Source organism: Nyctereutes procyonoides, unplaced genomic scaffold, assembly GCF_905146905.1.
Source record: "Nyctereutes procyonoides isolate TBG_1078 unplaced genomic scaffold, NYPRO_anot_genome, whole genome shotgun sequence".
NCBI lineage: Eukaryota > Metazoa > Chordata > Mammalia > Carnivora > Canidae > Nyctereutes > Nyctereutes procyonoides.
The window spans coordinates 86,092,518-86,106,171 of record NW_026575125.1 but is presented as its reverse complement, the minus strand read 5'-3'; positions in this window follow the sequence as shown (position 1 = coordinate 86,106,171).

The window sequence follows — 13,654 nt, the reverse complement described above, 5'->3', positions numbered from 1 at the left end:
GAACGCAATTGACAATGATACTCAGTTCAGAATATACAAGACCAGTAAGAAAAAATAACTAGAATAAATGTTAAATTATTAGGACTTAATACTGAATCATAGAAATTAAGTTTAAAATACTAAAGAAAAGGATGCCTGGGTGGCTTAGCGGTTGAGTGTCTGCCTTTGGCTCAGCGTGATCCCGGAGTCTCACATTGGGCTTCTGGCATGGAGCCTGCTTCTCCCTCTGCCTGTGTCTCTGCCTCACTCTCTGTGTCTTTCATGAATAAATAAATAAAATCCTAAAAAAAAAAATACTAAAAGTTTTATGGGTGCCTGGCTGGCTCAGTCGGTAGAGCATGTGACTCTTGATCTCAGGGTTGTGAGTTCAAGCCCCATGTTGTGTGTGGAGCCTACTTAAAAAAAAATACTACAAGAAAGTTTTATTTTTTTAAAGATTTTATTTATTTATTAGACAGAGAGATAGAGTCAGAGAGCACTAGTGGGAGAAATGGCAGAGGGAGAGGGAGAAGCAGGCTTCCTGTCAAGCAGGAAGCCCGATGCACGGCTCAATCCCAGGACTCCAGGATCATGACTGGAGTCATGCCCCATGAAAGAAAGTTTTAAAAATTATAGTTCAATATATTCATTTAAAAATGAATCTTGGGACACCCGGGTGGCTCAGCAGTTGGATGCCTGCCTTCAGCTCAGGTGGTGATCCTAGGATCCAGGATCGAGTCCCACATCAGGCTCCCTACAAGGAGCCTGCTTCTCCCTCTGCCTGTGTCTCTGCCTCTCTCTCTCTGTCTATGACTCTCATGAATAAATAAATCTTAAGAAAAAAAAATGAATCTTGCGGGGATCCCTGGGTGACTCAGTGGTTTAGTGCCTGCCTTCAGCCCAGGACATGATCCCGGAGTCCCGGGATGGAATCCCACATCGGGCTCCCTGCATGGAGCCTGCTTCTCCCTCTGCCTGTGTCTCTGCCTCTCTCTCTCTCTTTGTGTCTCTCATGAATAAATAAATAAAATCTTAAAAAAAATGAATCTTGGGGTGCCTGGGTGGCTCAGTGGGTTAAGTGTCTGCGTTGTAATCTCAGGGTCCTGAAATTGAGCCCCATGTCTGGCTCCCTGCTCCACGGAGAGCCTGCTTCTCCCTCTCCTCCCCATTCATGTTATTTCTGTGCCTCTCAAATAAATAAATAAAATCTTTAAAAATTAAAAAATAAAAATGAATCTTGTGGGATGCCTACCTGGCTTAGTTGGTAGAGCATATGACTGTTGATCTCTGGAGTACAAAGTGAGCTCCATGTTGGATGTAGAACTTACTTAAAAAATAAAGAAATAAGAAAATAAAAATGAATCTTGTGTAAAAAACAGAATAACCAGTGTATCAGATTATGAAATGAGGTTATAATAAAACAATTATACCAACGATGTTAATGAAAGTGAACTCAGAATGCTTCATACTGAATAAATTAATCAGGAAGAATTAGGACATATTATGTTTGAATAAGAATAGAAAAGATCCCAGGCTTAGAGTATATAACTGTGACTATGTAATTCTTCTTAAATACGGATGCGAAAGGAGACTTAAATGTGAAATTAACACTAGGTATCAATCAAATGTCAAGGAAACAAGGAATAGAACTTATGATGTTATGGAAATAAATGTCTAATTTGTCTCTAAATCTTGTGTCCTCCTATAAAATCTCTTAAATTTATCTCCTAAACATTTCTTTTTTTTAAACCAATTATTTTTTTAAAAAAAATTTGTTTATTTATGATAGTCACACACACAGAGAGAGAGAGAGAGAGAGAGAGAGAGGCAGAGACATAGGCAGAGGGAGAAGCAGGCTCTATGCACCGGAGCCTGACGTGGGATTCGATCCCGGGTCTCCAGGATTGCACCCTGGGCCAAAGGCAGGCGCTAAACTGCTGCGCCACCCAGGGATCCCCTCTCCTAAACATTTCTAAACTACTAACTCAGTCTTCCATAATAGTGAATCTCCCCACTCCAGTATTTCCCTGCTTAAACTCATCAAGTGTAATGATATCATATCCTCTCTGAGAAATCTGTCTAATGAATCCAATCAAAATATTTCTTTCTAACCTGAAGACCTTTTATTTTATTTTATTTTATTTTATTTTTTAAAGATTTTATTTATTCATGAGAGAGACAGAGAGAGAGAGAGAGGCAGAGAGACACAGGCAGAGGAAGAAGCAGGCTCCATGCAGGGAGCCCAACGTGGAACTCGATCCCGGGACTCCAGGATCACGCCCTGGGCCAAAGGCGGGCGCTAAACCGCTGAACCACCCAGGGATCCCCCCTGAAGACCTTTTATAATCTAGTTCCATCCTACCTCTGCAAGCTTATCTTTCCTTCCTTCCAATGTGCCCCCATGCTCTGGTCAGGCCATGGTGCATACTGTCCCTAAAACATTACATGTTCATTTCTGTCTCTGTTCCTTCTTGAGGTGTAATATTCTATCTGCTCTGTCTGTCTCATTGTCCTTTGAGGCTCAGATCAAATTCCAACCCTGCCATGAAGATTTCCTTAACCTTCTTAGTTCTTTGATTTCCCATTACAATTATAAATGGAAACATACACCCTATAGATAATTTAATTATTAATTAATTGTTTATTATATGCAAGTCTTACTTCTCCAACTGCATTGTAAATTCATCAAGGGGGATATAATTTTTTTTAAAGATTTTATTTATTCATGAGAGACAGAGAGAGAGCGGCAGAGACATAGGCAGAGAGAAGCAGGCTCCCTGCGGGGAGCCCCCTGAGGGACTCCATCCCAGAACCCTGGAATCACGACCTGAGCCAAAGGCAGGCGCTCAATCACTTAACTATTCAGGTGTCCCAAGGGGGATATAATTCAGTATTACTTCAATTATCCCAACTGGGTCTAGGACATTTTTACTCTAACATTTTGACCCATGTTGATAAAGTATATATTTGAACTCCAAGAGCCTATTGATGTCTTTCTTTCTCTCTCTCTCTTTTTAAAGATTTTATTTATTTATTCATGAGAGGCACAAAGAGAGAGAGGCAGAGACAGAGGCAGAGGGAGAAGCAAGCTCAATGCAGGGAGCCTGATGCGGGACTCGATCCTGAGACTGTGGGATCACATCCTGAGCTAAAGGTGGACGCTCAACTGCTGAGCCACCCAGGGGTCCCTCTCTCTCTCTCTCTTTTTTTTTTTTTTTTTTTGGTTAAGCAGGCTCCAGGCCCAACATGGGGCTTGAACTCATGAGCCAGCCAGGTGTCCTGAACATGTTGATTTCTCACTTATATGTACAAACATTTGATTCAGAATTACATTTCACTGACTCTTTCATTGAGAAAGCATATTAAGAGTGAATTCAATTTAAATCTTTGATCAACTTTCTATTACATGGTCTTAAAACATTTTAATATTTTTTATATTTTTATTTTACTGAAATTTTAATCCTAATTTTTTCCATGTTCATTTTATAATGAATATTTACCAATTTTAACCTTGTTATGGAGGTATAATTGACATACAATGAACTACACATATTGAAAGAACAATTTGATAAGTTTGAGCATATGCTATACACACACACAACCATCACCATGATTAACATAGTGAATATACCAATCTGTCATTCTGTGGTTTGTCTTTTCATTTCCTTAACAAGAATCCTTGTCTTTCAAAGAGCAGAGATTTATAATTTTGATAAAGCCAAATTTATCATTTTTTATGTGTTGTGTTGTTGATATCATATTTAAGAAATCTTTGACTAAAATCAAGGCCACAAACATTTCTTCCTATGTTTTATTTAAGGGTTTAGGTTTTACATTTAGGTCTACGATACACTGTTGGTTTGTGTTTGTATGTGATATGAGGTATGGATCTATTTTGTCCTTTTTAAATATGAAAATTTACTTATTTATTTATAAGATTCTATTTATTTCATAGAGAGAGAGAGGAAGAGAGCACAAGCAGTGGGGAGCAGCAGAGGAAGAGGGAGAAGCAGGCTTCTCACAGAGCAGGGAGCCTGACATGGGGCTTGGTCCTAGGACCTTGAGATCATGACCTGAGCTAAAGGCAGACACTTAACCCACTGAGCCACCCAGGTGCCCCTGCATATATTTAATTGTGCTAGCAGCATTTATTGAAACTTTTTTTCTACTTATTTGCCTTTATTTTTCCTTTTTAAAAAAGATTTATTTATTTATTTTTACAGAGAAAGAGACAGTTCGAGAGCACAGCAGGGAGGGGCAGAGGGAAAGGGAGAGAGAGAATCTTGAGCAGATTTCCCGCCGAGTGTGGAGCTCAACATGGGGCTCCATTTCATGACCCTGAGATCATGGCCTGAGGTGAGATCATGACTTGAGCCAAAATCAAGAGTCAGACACCTAACTGACTGAGCCACCCAGGTGCCCCTTATTTGCCTTTATACATTTGTCAAATGTCATTTGTCCATATGTATGGGTTTATTTCTGGACTTTCTATTCTGTGCTATTGATCTATTTCTCTATTTTTAAACTAGTATTGTTTTGGTTAGTGTAGCTTTGTCTTGAATTTCAGTATTCTTAGTCTTACAACTTTTTTTTTAAAGATTTTATTTATTTAGTCACGAGAGACAGAGAGAGAGAGAGAGAGGCAGAGACATAGGCAGAGAGAGAAGCAGGCTCCCCTCAGGGAGCCCGATGTGGGACTTGATATCAGGACCCTGGGACCATGACCTGAGCCAAAGACAGATGCTGAACCACTGAGCCATCCAGATGCCCCTAGTCTTACAACTTTGTTCTTCTTTTTCTGAATTGTGTTCACTATTCTAGATACTTTGCATTTTCATAAGAATTTGAGAATTAGCTTGCCATTTTCTTTCTTCTTCTTCTTCTTCTTTTTTTTAAATTTTAAAAATTTATTTATTCATGAGAGACAGGGAGAGAGAGAGAGAGGCAGAGGGAGAAGCAGGCTCCATGCAGGGAGCCCAATGCGGAACTCGATCCCGGGTCTCCAGATCAGGCCCTGGGCTGAAGGCGGCACTAAACCGCTGAGCCACCCGGGCTGCCCTTTCTGGAAACTTTAGTATAGGGTCACCTGGGTGGCTTAGTGGTTAAGCATCTGCTTTTGGCTCAGGTCAGGATCCTGGGGTCTCAGGATCGAGTCTCATGTCAGGCTCTCTGCAGGGAGCCTGCTTCTCCCTCTGCCTGTGTCTCTGCTTCTCTCTGTGTGTCTCTCATGAATAAATAAATAAAATCTTTAAAAAAAAGAAAAAAAAGAAACTTTAGTATAGTGTTCAACGAGTTGGTGAGAGTGGGCATCCTTGTCTGGCTCCTGGTCTTAGAGAGAAAGCAGTCTTTCTTTTTCTTTTTCTTTTTTTTTAGTATTTTAAAAAAGATTTTATTTATTTATTCATGAGAGACAGAGAGAGAGAGAGAGAGAGAGAGGCAGAGACACAGGCAGAGGGAGAAGTAGGCTCCATGCAGGGATCCTGACGTGGGACTCGATCCCAGGTCTTTAGGATCACGCCCTCGGCCAAAGGCAGCGCTAAACCACTGAGCCACCCGGGCTGCCTGAAAACAGTCTTTCATCATCAAGTTTATCAAGTCTACATCAAGTTGTACGTATCTCATAGATCTTCTTTATTCCAGTTGAGGAAGTTTCTGGAAATTCTCTCAGAGCAATAAAAATGAGCATTTGCAGGTCTCACTTCATTTGTGTCTCATACGTCATGTATTACTATTTTGTTGACTGATATTCAGTGTCTTGAAAACCATAGTTTCATATACATTGTCCAAGTTTTTGGTTATTTCAGGTAGGACTATAAATCTGGTCCCCTTAGGGTATGTTGGCCTAAAGCAGAATAACTAACTCTCTCTCTCTCTCTCTTTTTCCCATATATAATAAAGATGTTTAAAAACTGAACATTCCCAGTACTAGGAAAATATTCTTACTTATGTTGTTATTGACAATGTAAATAGGTTAAAATCTTTTGGGAAACAACTTAGCAATATTTATTAAGAGACTTAAAATATTTCTACCTTATGATTAACTGAATTTCTTGAGATTTAGTGTAAGGAAACAATAAATAAGAAAAGTGTTTGGGGTGCCTGGGTGGCTCAGTCAGTTAAGTGAATGCTTTCGGCTCAGGTTGTGATCTCAGGGTCCTGAGATCAAGCGCCCTGTCAGGCTCCCTGCTCAGCAGGAAGTCTGCTTCTACCTCGCCCTTGTCCCTCTTCCCTGCTTATGCTCTCTCTCTTTCTCAAAAATAAATAAATAAAATCTTTTATAAAAGGGCTCTATTAATAATAATCTTAAAAGCAAGGTTATGCATAATAAAGGAATATTGCTAAGAACCTAAATATGCAACAACAGATGTATAGATCAAGTAGTATATGGTTATTTAATACAGAGAAATATATACTATGCAGTATATAGTTATAATATCCTTTTTAAAAAAGATTTTATTTATTCATTCATGAGAGACACACACTGAGATAGAGAGAGAGAGAGACAGAGACAGAGACAGAGACAGAGACACAGGCAGAGGGAGAAGCAGGCTCCATGCAGGGAGCCTGATGTGGGACTCAATGCCCGGTCTCCAGGATTAGGCCCTGGGCTGAAGGGGGCGCTAAACCACTGAGCCACCCAGGCTGCCCAGTTACAATATCCTTCAAGAGGATCAGTCTCTGGCTGGATCAGTCAGAAGAGCATGCAAGTCTCAATTTCAAGGTCATGAGTTTTCAGCCCCACATTGGGTGTGGAGATTACTTAAAAAAATAAATAAGTAAACTTTAAAAATAATATCTGTAAAAAGTATGTAATAATAAAGAAAAAAGCTTATATGAATTTATAAAATAAATTATAAATATTTATATATATCATAAAAATAAAATAAAATAAAACTTTATGCCACAGGAAAACCTGGAAGCAAATCTATAAAAATATTATCACCAAATACACTCCTTTGGTTGTCTTTGTGAACTTTGACTATGGGTAAATTTTCACAATAATAATAATAAAACCCTTACGAAAGCCATTGTGATAATCTTGGGTTTATGGTATATCAAAAAAGAAACAAGTCAATATTATGTCCATATAAAAAAGTAGGTTGATTTGAAACATGATGGAAGCTGTTAATGAGTAAACTTAATGATTTTTTAAAAAGATTTTATTTGTTGCGATGCCTGCATGCCTCAGTGGTTGAGTGCCTGCCTTCCACCCAGGGCATGATCCTGGAGTCCCGGGATTGAGTCCCACATTGGGCTCCCTGCTTCTTTCTCTGACTGTCTCTGTCTCTCTGTCTGTGTCTCTCATGAATGAATAAATAATATCTTTAAAAAATATAAAGATTTTATTTGAGAGAGAAAGAGCATGAGAGAGAGTATGAACAAGGGATCGGGGCAGGGAGGCAAAGGGAGAGGCAGACTCCATGCAGGGAGCCTGATGTGGAACTCGATCCTGGGACTCCAGGATCACGCCCTGAGCCAAAGGTTCAACCACTGAGCCACCCAGGCATCCCAACCATGCTTCTGTTCAAATTTTTGCTTTTCCACTTTTCAACTGAGACCTTGGACAAGTTCTTAAATCTAAGTAGAGATATTTAAGGTGAAGATTTTATTAAGGAGTGTTTAAGATGTACAAAATGGAAGAAGTAGATGAAGTCATCAAGGATAACCTAGTTGTTTAGTAATTAATACCTTAGAATTACCTACTCCATTAATGAATGACTATGTTTAGCTATTTCAACAAAAAGACTTTTAGAGACGCTTGGTTGGCTCAGCGGTTGGGCGCCTGCCTTCGGCTCAGGTCTTGATCCTGGGGCCTGGGATCAAGTCCCAGATCAGGCTCCCTGCAAGGGGCCTGCTTCTCCCTCTGCCTATGTATCTGCCTCTCTCTCTCAGTCTATGTCTCTCATGAATAAATAAATAAATCTTTTTTTAAAAAAAGAGTTTTAAAACCACAAAAGTGAGAAAGTATGTTAGTTTCCTATATTAACAGCATGTGTTAAAGCCAGGAAGTGTAAATATGAGGTCATCGCAACCAATATATTTTCTCCTACTTTGTGGAATCATATCACAATTGTAGACAAAGTACTTAAGCAGGAATAAATTGCTTTTAAGGGTTAGCATTGCTAAACTGAAACCTATAATGTAAGTGAAAACTAAAATTTCTGACTGCCTCACCAAAACAGAACACATCTCAAATACCCTGCAAAGTTGATCACATACTCTCTTGTTTTTTTTTTTTTTTTTTTAAAGATTTTATTTATTTATTCATGAGAGACACAGAGAAAGGGGCAGAGACACAGGCAGAGGAAGAAGCAGGCTCCATGCAGGGAGCCTGATGTGGGACTTGATCCCGGGTCTCCAGGATCACACCCTGGGCCAAAGGTGGCACCAAACCGCTGAGCCACCCAGGCTGCCCCAACCTTCTATTTTTTTTTTTTTTTTAAATTTTATTTATTTATGATAGGCACACAGTGAGAGAGAGAGAGAGGCAGAGACACAGGCAGAGGGAGAAGCAGGCTCCATGCACCGGGAGCCCGACGTGGGATTCGATCCCGGGTCTCCAGGATCACGCCCTGGGCCAAAGGCAGGCCCCAAACCACTGCGCCACCCAGGGATCCCTTTTTTTTTTTTTAAATAGTCTCCATGCTCAATGTGGTGCTCAAACTCACAACCCGGAGATCAAGAGTCACATGCTCCACTGCCTGAGTCAGACAGGCACCCCACAACCTTCATTTTATACACAGATTTTGAGCCATGTGTTTCTATCTCATTCTATGTAAGTGAATATAGAATCTAAACCCTTCTGGGATTTATATTTTCTCCTGAGGTTTTAGTCTGGCTTGATATCATAATTCTTTTAATGTGTTTTACTGAAATGCCATTAATGTCTGTTTTTCTCTATCAGAGGTATAGCCTGCTTATAGGTAGTATAATTGTTGCCTAAGTTTTCCTATTAGGAATTTGGATTTTGCTTAAAAAGGCCCTACTTCATCATTCTCTCTCACATTCCGCAAGAAGAGGAAGATAATTTTACAAGACAAGATTTCCCAAAAGGCATTTGGCATGTTTCTGTGTTTAATATATAAAAAGGAGACTTTCCAATGTAATACTAAAGAAGACTAAAAAAAAATCTTCCTCAACCTCATGTTTTCTGATTGGACATTACAGTTTTCATAGTCTAATATGATGTTTTATTTACTTTCTTTTGGCCAAGCTAAACTAGCAAAATTCTGCACTCTGTATCTTTTATGTGCTTCTCTAATAAGAGAGTTCTTCAGGATGTTTAACAGACTTGTGTCACTTACATGAAATAATATATATATTGTTTTTAAGTAAACTCTACCCCCCATGTGGGGCTCAAACTCACAACCTCAGGATCAAGATCAAGAGTCACATTTTCTACTCACTGAGCCAGCCAGGTGCCCCATTTTAAGATTTTTTTTTAAATTTTTTTTTATTTATTTATGATAGTCACACACACACAGAGAGAGAGAGAGAGAGAGGCAGAGACACAGGCAGAGGGAGAAGCAGGCTCCATGCACCGGGAGCCCGACGTGGGATTCGATCTAGGTTCTCCAGGATCGCGCCCTGGGCCAAAGGCAGGCGCTAAACCGCTGCGCCACCCAGGGATCCCTAAGATATATTTTTAAGGAGGATTTGGAACAGATATTTAAATGGATTTCATGATATCAGGTTAACATACGAGAAACACAAAGGTCAAAATCTGGAATTGCATTAGAGACATTAAAGAGGAATTGGAATCAGGTTATGGAATCATAGGGATAACACAAAAGTTAGGAGAGGTGGAAGTTTGAGGTGAGTTAATAAGGATGTAACTTCAACAGCAGCAGAAGGAAAATGTTTTGTTAGCGCTGGTGGCACAATAGTACAAAAGAATTTAAGAAGTGCCATGCTGATAATTCATGGTTCACTCAGATCAGTGTTCTCCTGACAAAGTGAACCTAGAAAAACAATAATAATAACCTTTATAATATGGTAAGTGTTTTATGTAATTATCTCATGTAATCCTCACTACAATCCTATGAAATGGCTAATAATGTTATGATTTCTAGTCTATAGGTGAGGAATCGAAACTTTGAGAGGTAAAACTTGTCTATCTCACATCTTGTAAGTGTCATAGCAGAGATTCTAACCAAGATGGAATAAAATAGTGCTTACTGGCATCAACAATTAAGATTAGGTATGTAATCACTTCTTTTAAGTAATAGTGATCATTGATACATTTGTCCAAATCTCTCTCTCTTTTAAGGATTTTATTTTTTTATTCATGAGAGATACAGAGAGGCTGAGACATAGGCAGAGGGAGAAGCAGGCTCCATGCAGGGAGCCCAACGTGGGACTCGATCCTGGGTCTCTAGGATCATGCCCTGGGCTGAAGGCAGCGCTAAACTGCGGGGCCACCGGGGCTGCCCCAGAATTCTTTGAGTACAAATCACCTTTGTCATTTGTCAGTGTTTTATTTAATACAGGCTCCATGTTTTGTTCAAAACCCCTTGTTTTCCTTCTGTAATCTTTGATATATGTCATTTAGTCCTGATGATTTATCAACATTTGTTTTCTAAATTTGGCTTGGATAATGCTGAGTATTGACTAATTTAACCAATTACCAAATGTCCAGATCAGAAATACTATTGAAATGTTAATCATTGTAAAATATTCTCTAGTATAAACTGATGCAAAAAATTCATGCAATTTATCAAATACCTCTTTGCCCACAGTTATCAAGAAATTAACTGATTAAAAAAAAGAAATTAACTGATTTCTCCCTTGATTTCCTCTATTTGTATATTTCTTATTATTTAGTTTTCTTTCATGAGAGGGGCAAGGGTATAATAAAGAGACTAACATTTATTGAGTACCTAATGCTATACTATTACTTGGAGACAATAGTTCTTGGCACACAATAATAGCTCATATGTGATCTTATTTATTCTTAGAACAATCTTATGTGAACTATATACTATTCTTCCTCATCTAAAATGGAAGAATAGGACTTATTTTACAGGATTGTTATGAGGATTGAATGATTTAGTATATATAAAGCAATTAGAACAGTTCCTGGTAAAGAGTAAACACTATTTAAAATATTCTCCTTCTTCTTGTTATTTTCTTTTTCTTTCTTTTTTTTTTTTTTTTACTATTTTATTTATTTATTCCTGAGAGACACAGAGAGAGAGAGAGAGGCAGAGACACAGGCAGAGGTAGAAGCAGGCTCCATGCAGGGAGCCGGACATGGGATTCGATCCCGAGTCTCCAGGATCAGGCCCTGGGCTGAAGGTAGCACTAAATTGTTGAGCCACTTGGGCTGCCCCTTCTTGTTATTTTCTAGTATTACTTCTGATGAGACTGAAATAGAGATTTTTTTTTAAGATTTTATTTATTTATTCATGAGAGACACAGAGAGAGAGACAGAGGCAGAGACACAGGCAGAGGGAGAAGCAGGCTCCCTGCAGGGAGCACCACGTGGGACTCCATCCCAGGTCTCCAGGATCACACCCTGGGCCGAAGGTGGCACTAAACCGCTGGGCCACCGCGGCTGCCCCAGAGATTTTAAGTAACCTGAGTATTACACAGTTAAGTGGTTGGAACAAATTTCTGAATTTCATACTCCTTCTTTTAAACCTTTTACCTCCTGTTAAATTAGTGAAACCAAGGAGGCCATCAGGCTGAGGTGGCTTTATTGCTAAGGCAACTTGCTTAAGCAAAACAAAATCTAAAAGTATAAATGCCTCAAGGTTATAAAATCAAAATGCTAAGGACAACCAATCATAAACAGGTAACCAGGTTTTAAGTTATAGCCAGTTAGATAATTTCCTTCCTTTGCTGCCTCATTTTTTGTATATGTCTTTCCTTTGGTTCCTGTTGGCAGAGCACTCCTAACCACATCTAGTTTGGCACTGCCTAAATTAAAATCAATAAATGCTCAAATTAACTCTTATATTTTTAAGATATGCCTCAGTTTATCTTTTATTTGTTTATTTTTTAGATTTATTTGAGAGAGAGAGAAAATGAGCAGTGGGGAGGAGCAGAGGGAGAGGAGAAACAGGCTCCCTGCTGAGCAAGGAGCCCAAGGAGCCCCACGTGGGGCTCCGTTCCAGGACCCTGAGATCATGACCTGAGCCAAAGGAAAACGCTTAACCAACTGAGCCACCCAGGTGCCCCTCAGGGTATCGTTTAATACTCCTTAAGGTTTGGTGTTTTGTGAAAGAGCTAGAATGTGTTATTCTGATTTTCATGTATACTTAGCCTACTTTGCAGGCTTTCTGTTTTTTGCATTAGATTATCTTTTAATTCTTTGAAAGATTACTTCTTAAATTTGGTTATACATGGCCTTTTTTACTTGTTTTAAATAATGTCAAAATTCATATTGGCTAATTATTAAAATAGTTCCATTCCTAATCTTTTCTCTAATGAATTTATTTATTTATTTATTTACTTATGAGAGACACAGAGAGAGAGGCAGAGACATAGACAGGAGAGAGAAGCAGGATCCATATAGGAAGTCCAATGTGGGACTCGATCCCAGGACTCAGGGATCAGGCCCTGAGCCAAAGGCAGACGCTCAACCGCTGAGCCATCCAGGCTTCCCTCTAACTAATGAATTTAGTTTCTCTTCTCACCCTTCTTGCCTTCTTGGTTCTGGAAGTTCTCAATTCTTGTTTTGATTTGTGATATAAAGATGAGATATAAGTTACAGCATTTCTTTCTAACACCAGTGGGCTTAAATAATTTGATTTCACTAATTCATTGTAGAGTCTGATTCTCAGTTCTGTTCCTTCTGTGGGGCATACATACAGCAAATGTAATTTCTTGCAACATAATCATTTTAATTAACCTGTATGGATGGCCACAAAGCAATTTAGACAAGTTGTTAATTTTTTCCTGCATTTTTTCCCAAAGTAGAGCCAATGGCAGGCAAACTTTTGTGGAGATTGTCTAAGAAAATGAGATTTTTGGCAGATTGCTCAAATTGAAATGGATGTAAAAGAGATATATTGGATATTCAAATTAATGATAACTGAATATGCCCAAACATTTTGATAGTTTTTCGGGGGGAGGGTCAGTGATTTTACTGTCAGTGAAAAAGTTTTGAATATTGAGTGGCAGTAGGAGGGTAACAGCGGCCTGAATAGTTTAGTTGGGTTCAGGTTCTAAAAACGACCTCCTAAAAATCCAAGATTGATTAGTTTATTATCCCCAGTGTTAAACCTGCAGAATTCCACCTGAAACGCAAACCTATATTTCAAAAATAAACTTTAAGGTTGTTTAATGATCAGAGTTTTCCATCAGCCATACTGACATGATGAAAAGAAACCTGAGATACTTTGGAGATCTTGGCACAACTTCAAAGAGTGACAGAACAGAATGTAGATAACTTTTCCAAGTTTTGGAAGGCAGCAGTTTGGCCGAGACCCACACATACTGAAACGAAAGGCTTCCTTGAAAACATTTAAAAAGTCTTTTCCTATTTTGGAACTCTAAACTATGGCAAAATTCATATATGCTTAAAACTCAATTCTGCACCAGTTTCCCTCCCCAGATGACCCTCCACTGTTTCTCTCCGCGCCAACCCTGGTAAACAATTCTTGAGGCATTGGCGTTAAGCGTTTCAATGAGGTGGTAGTCCTTTTGAAAGTCCTGGTAGTCCTTCTAA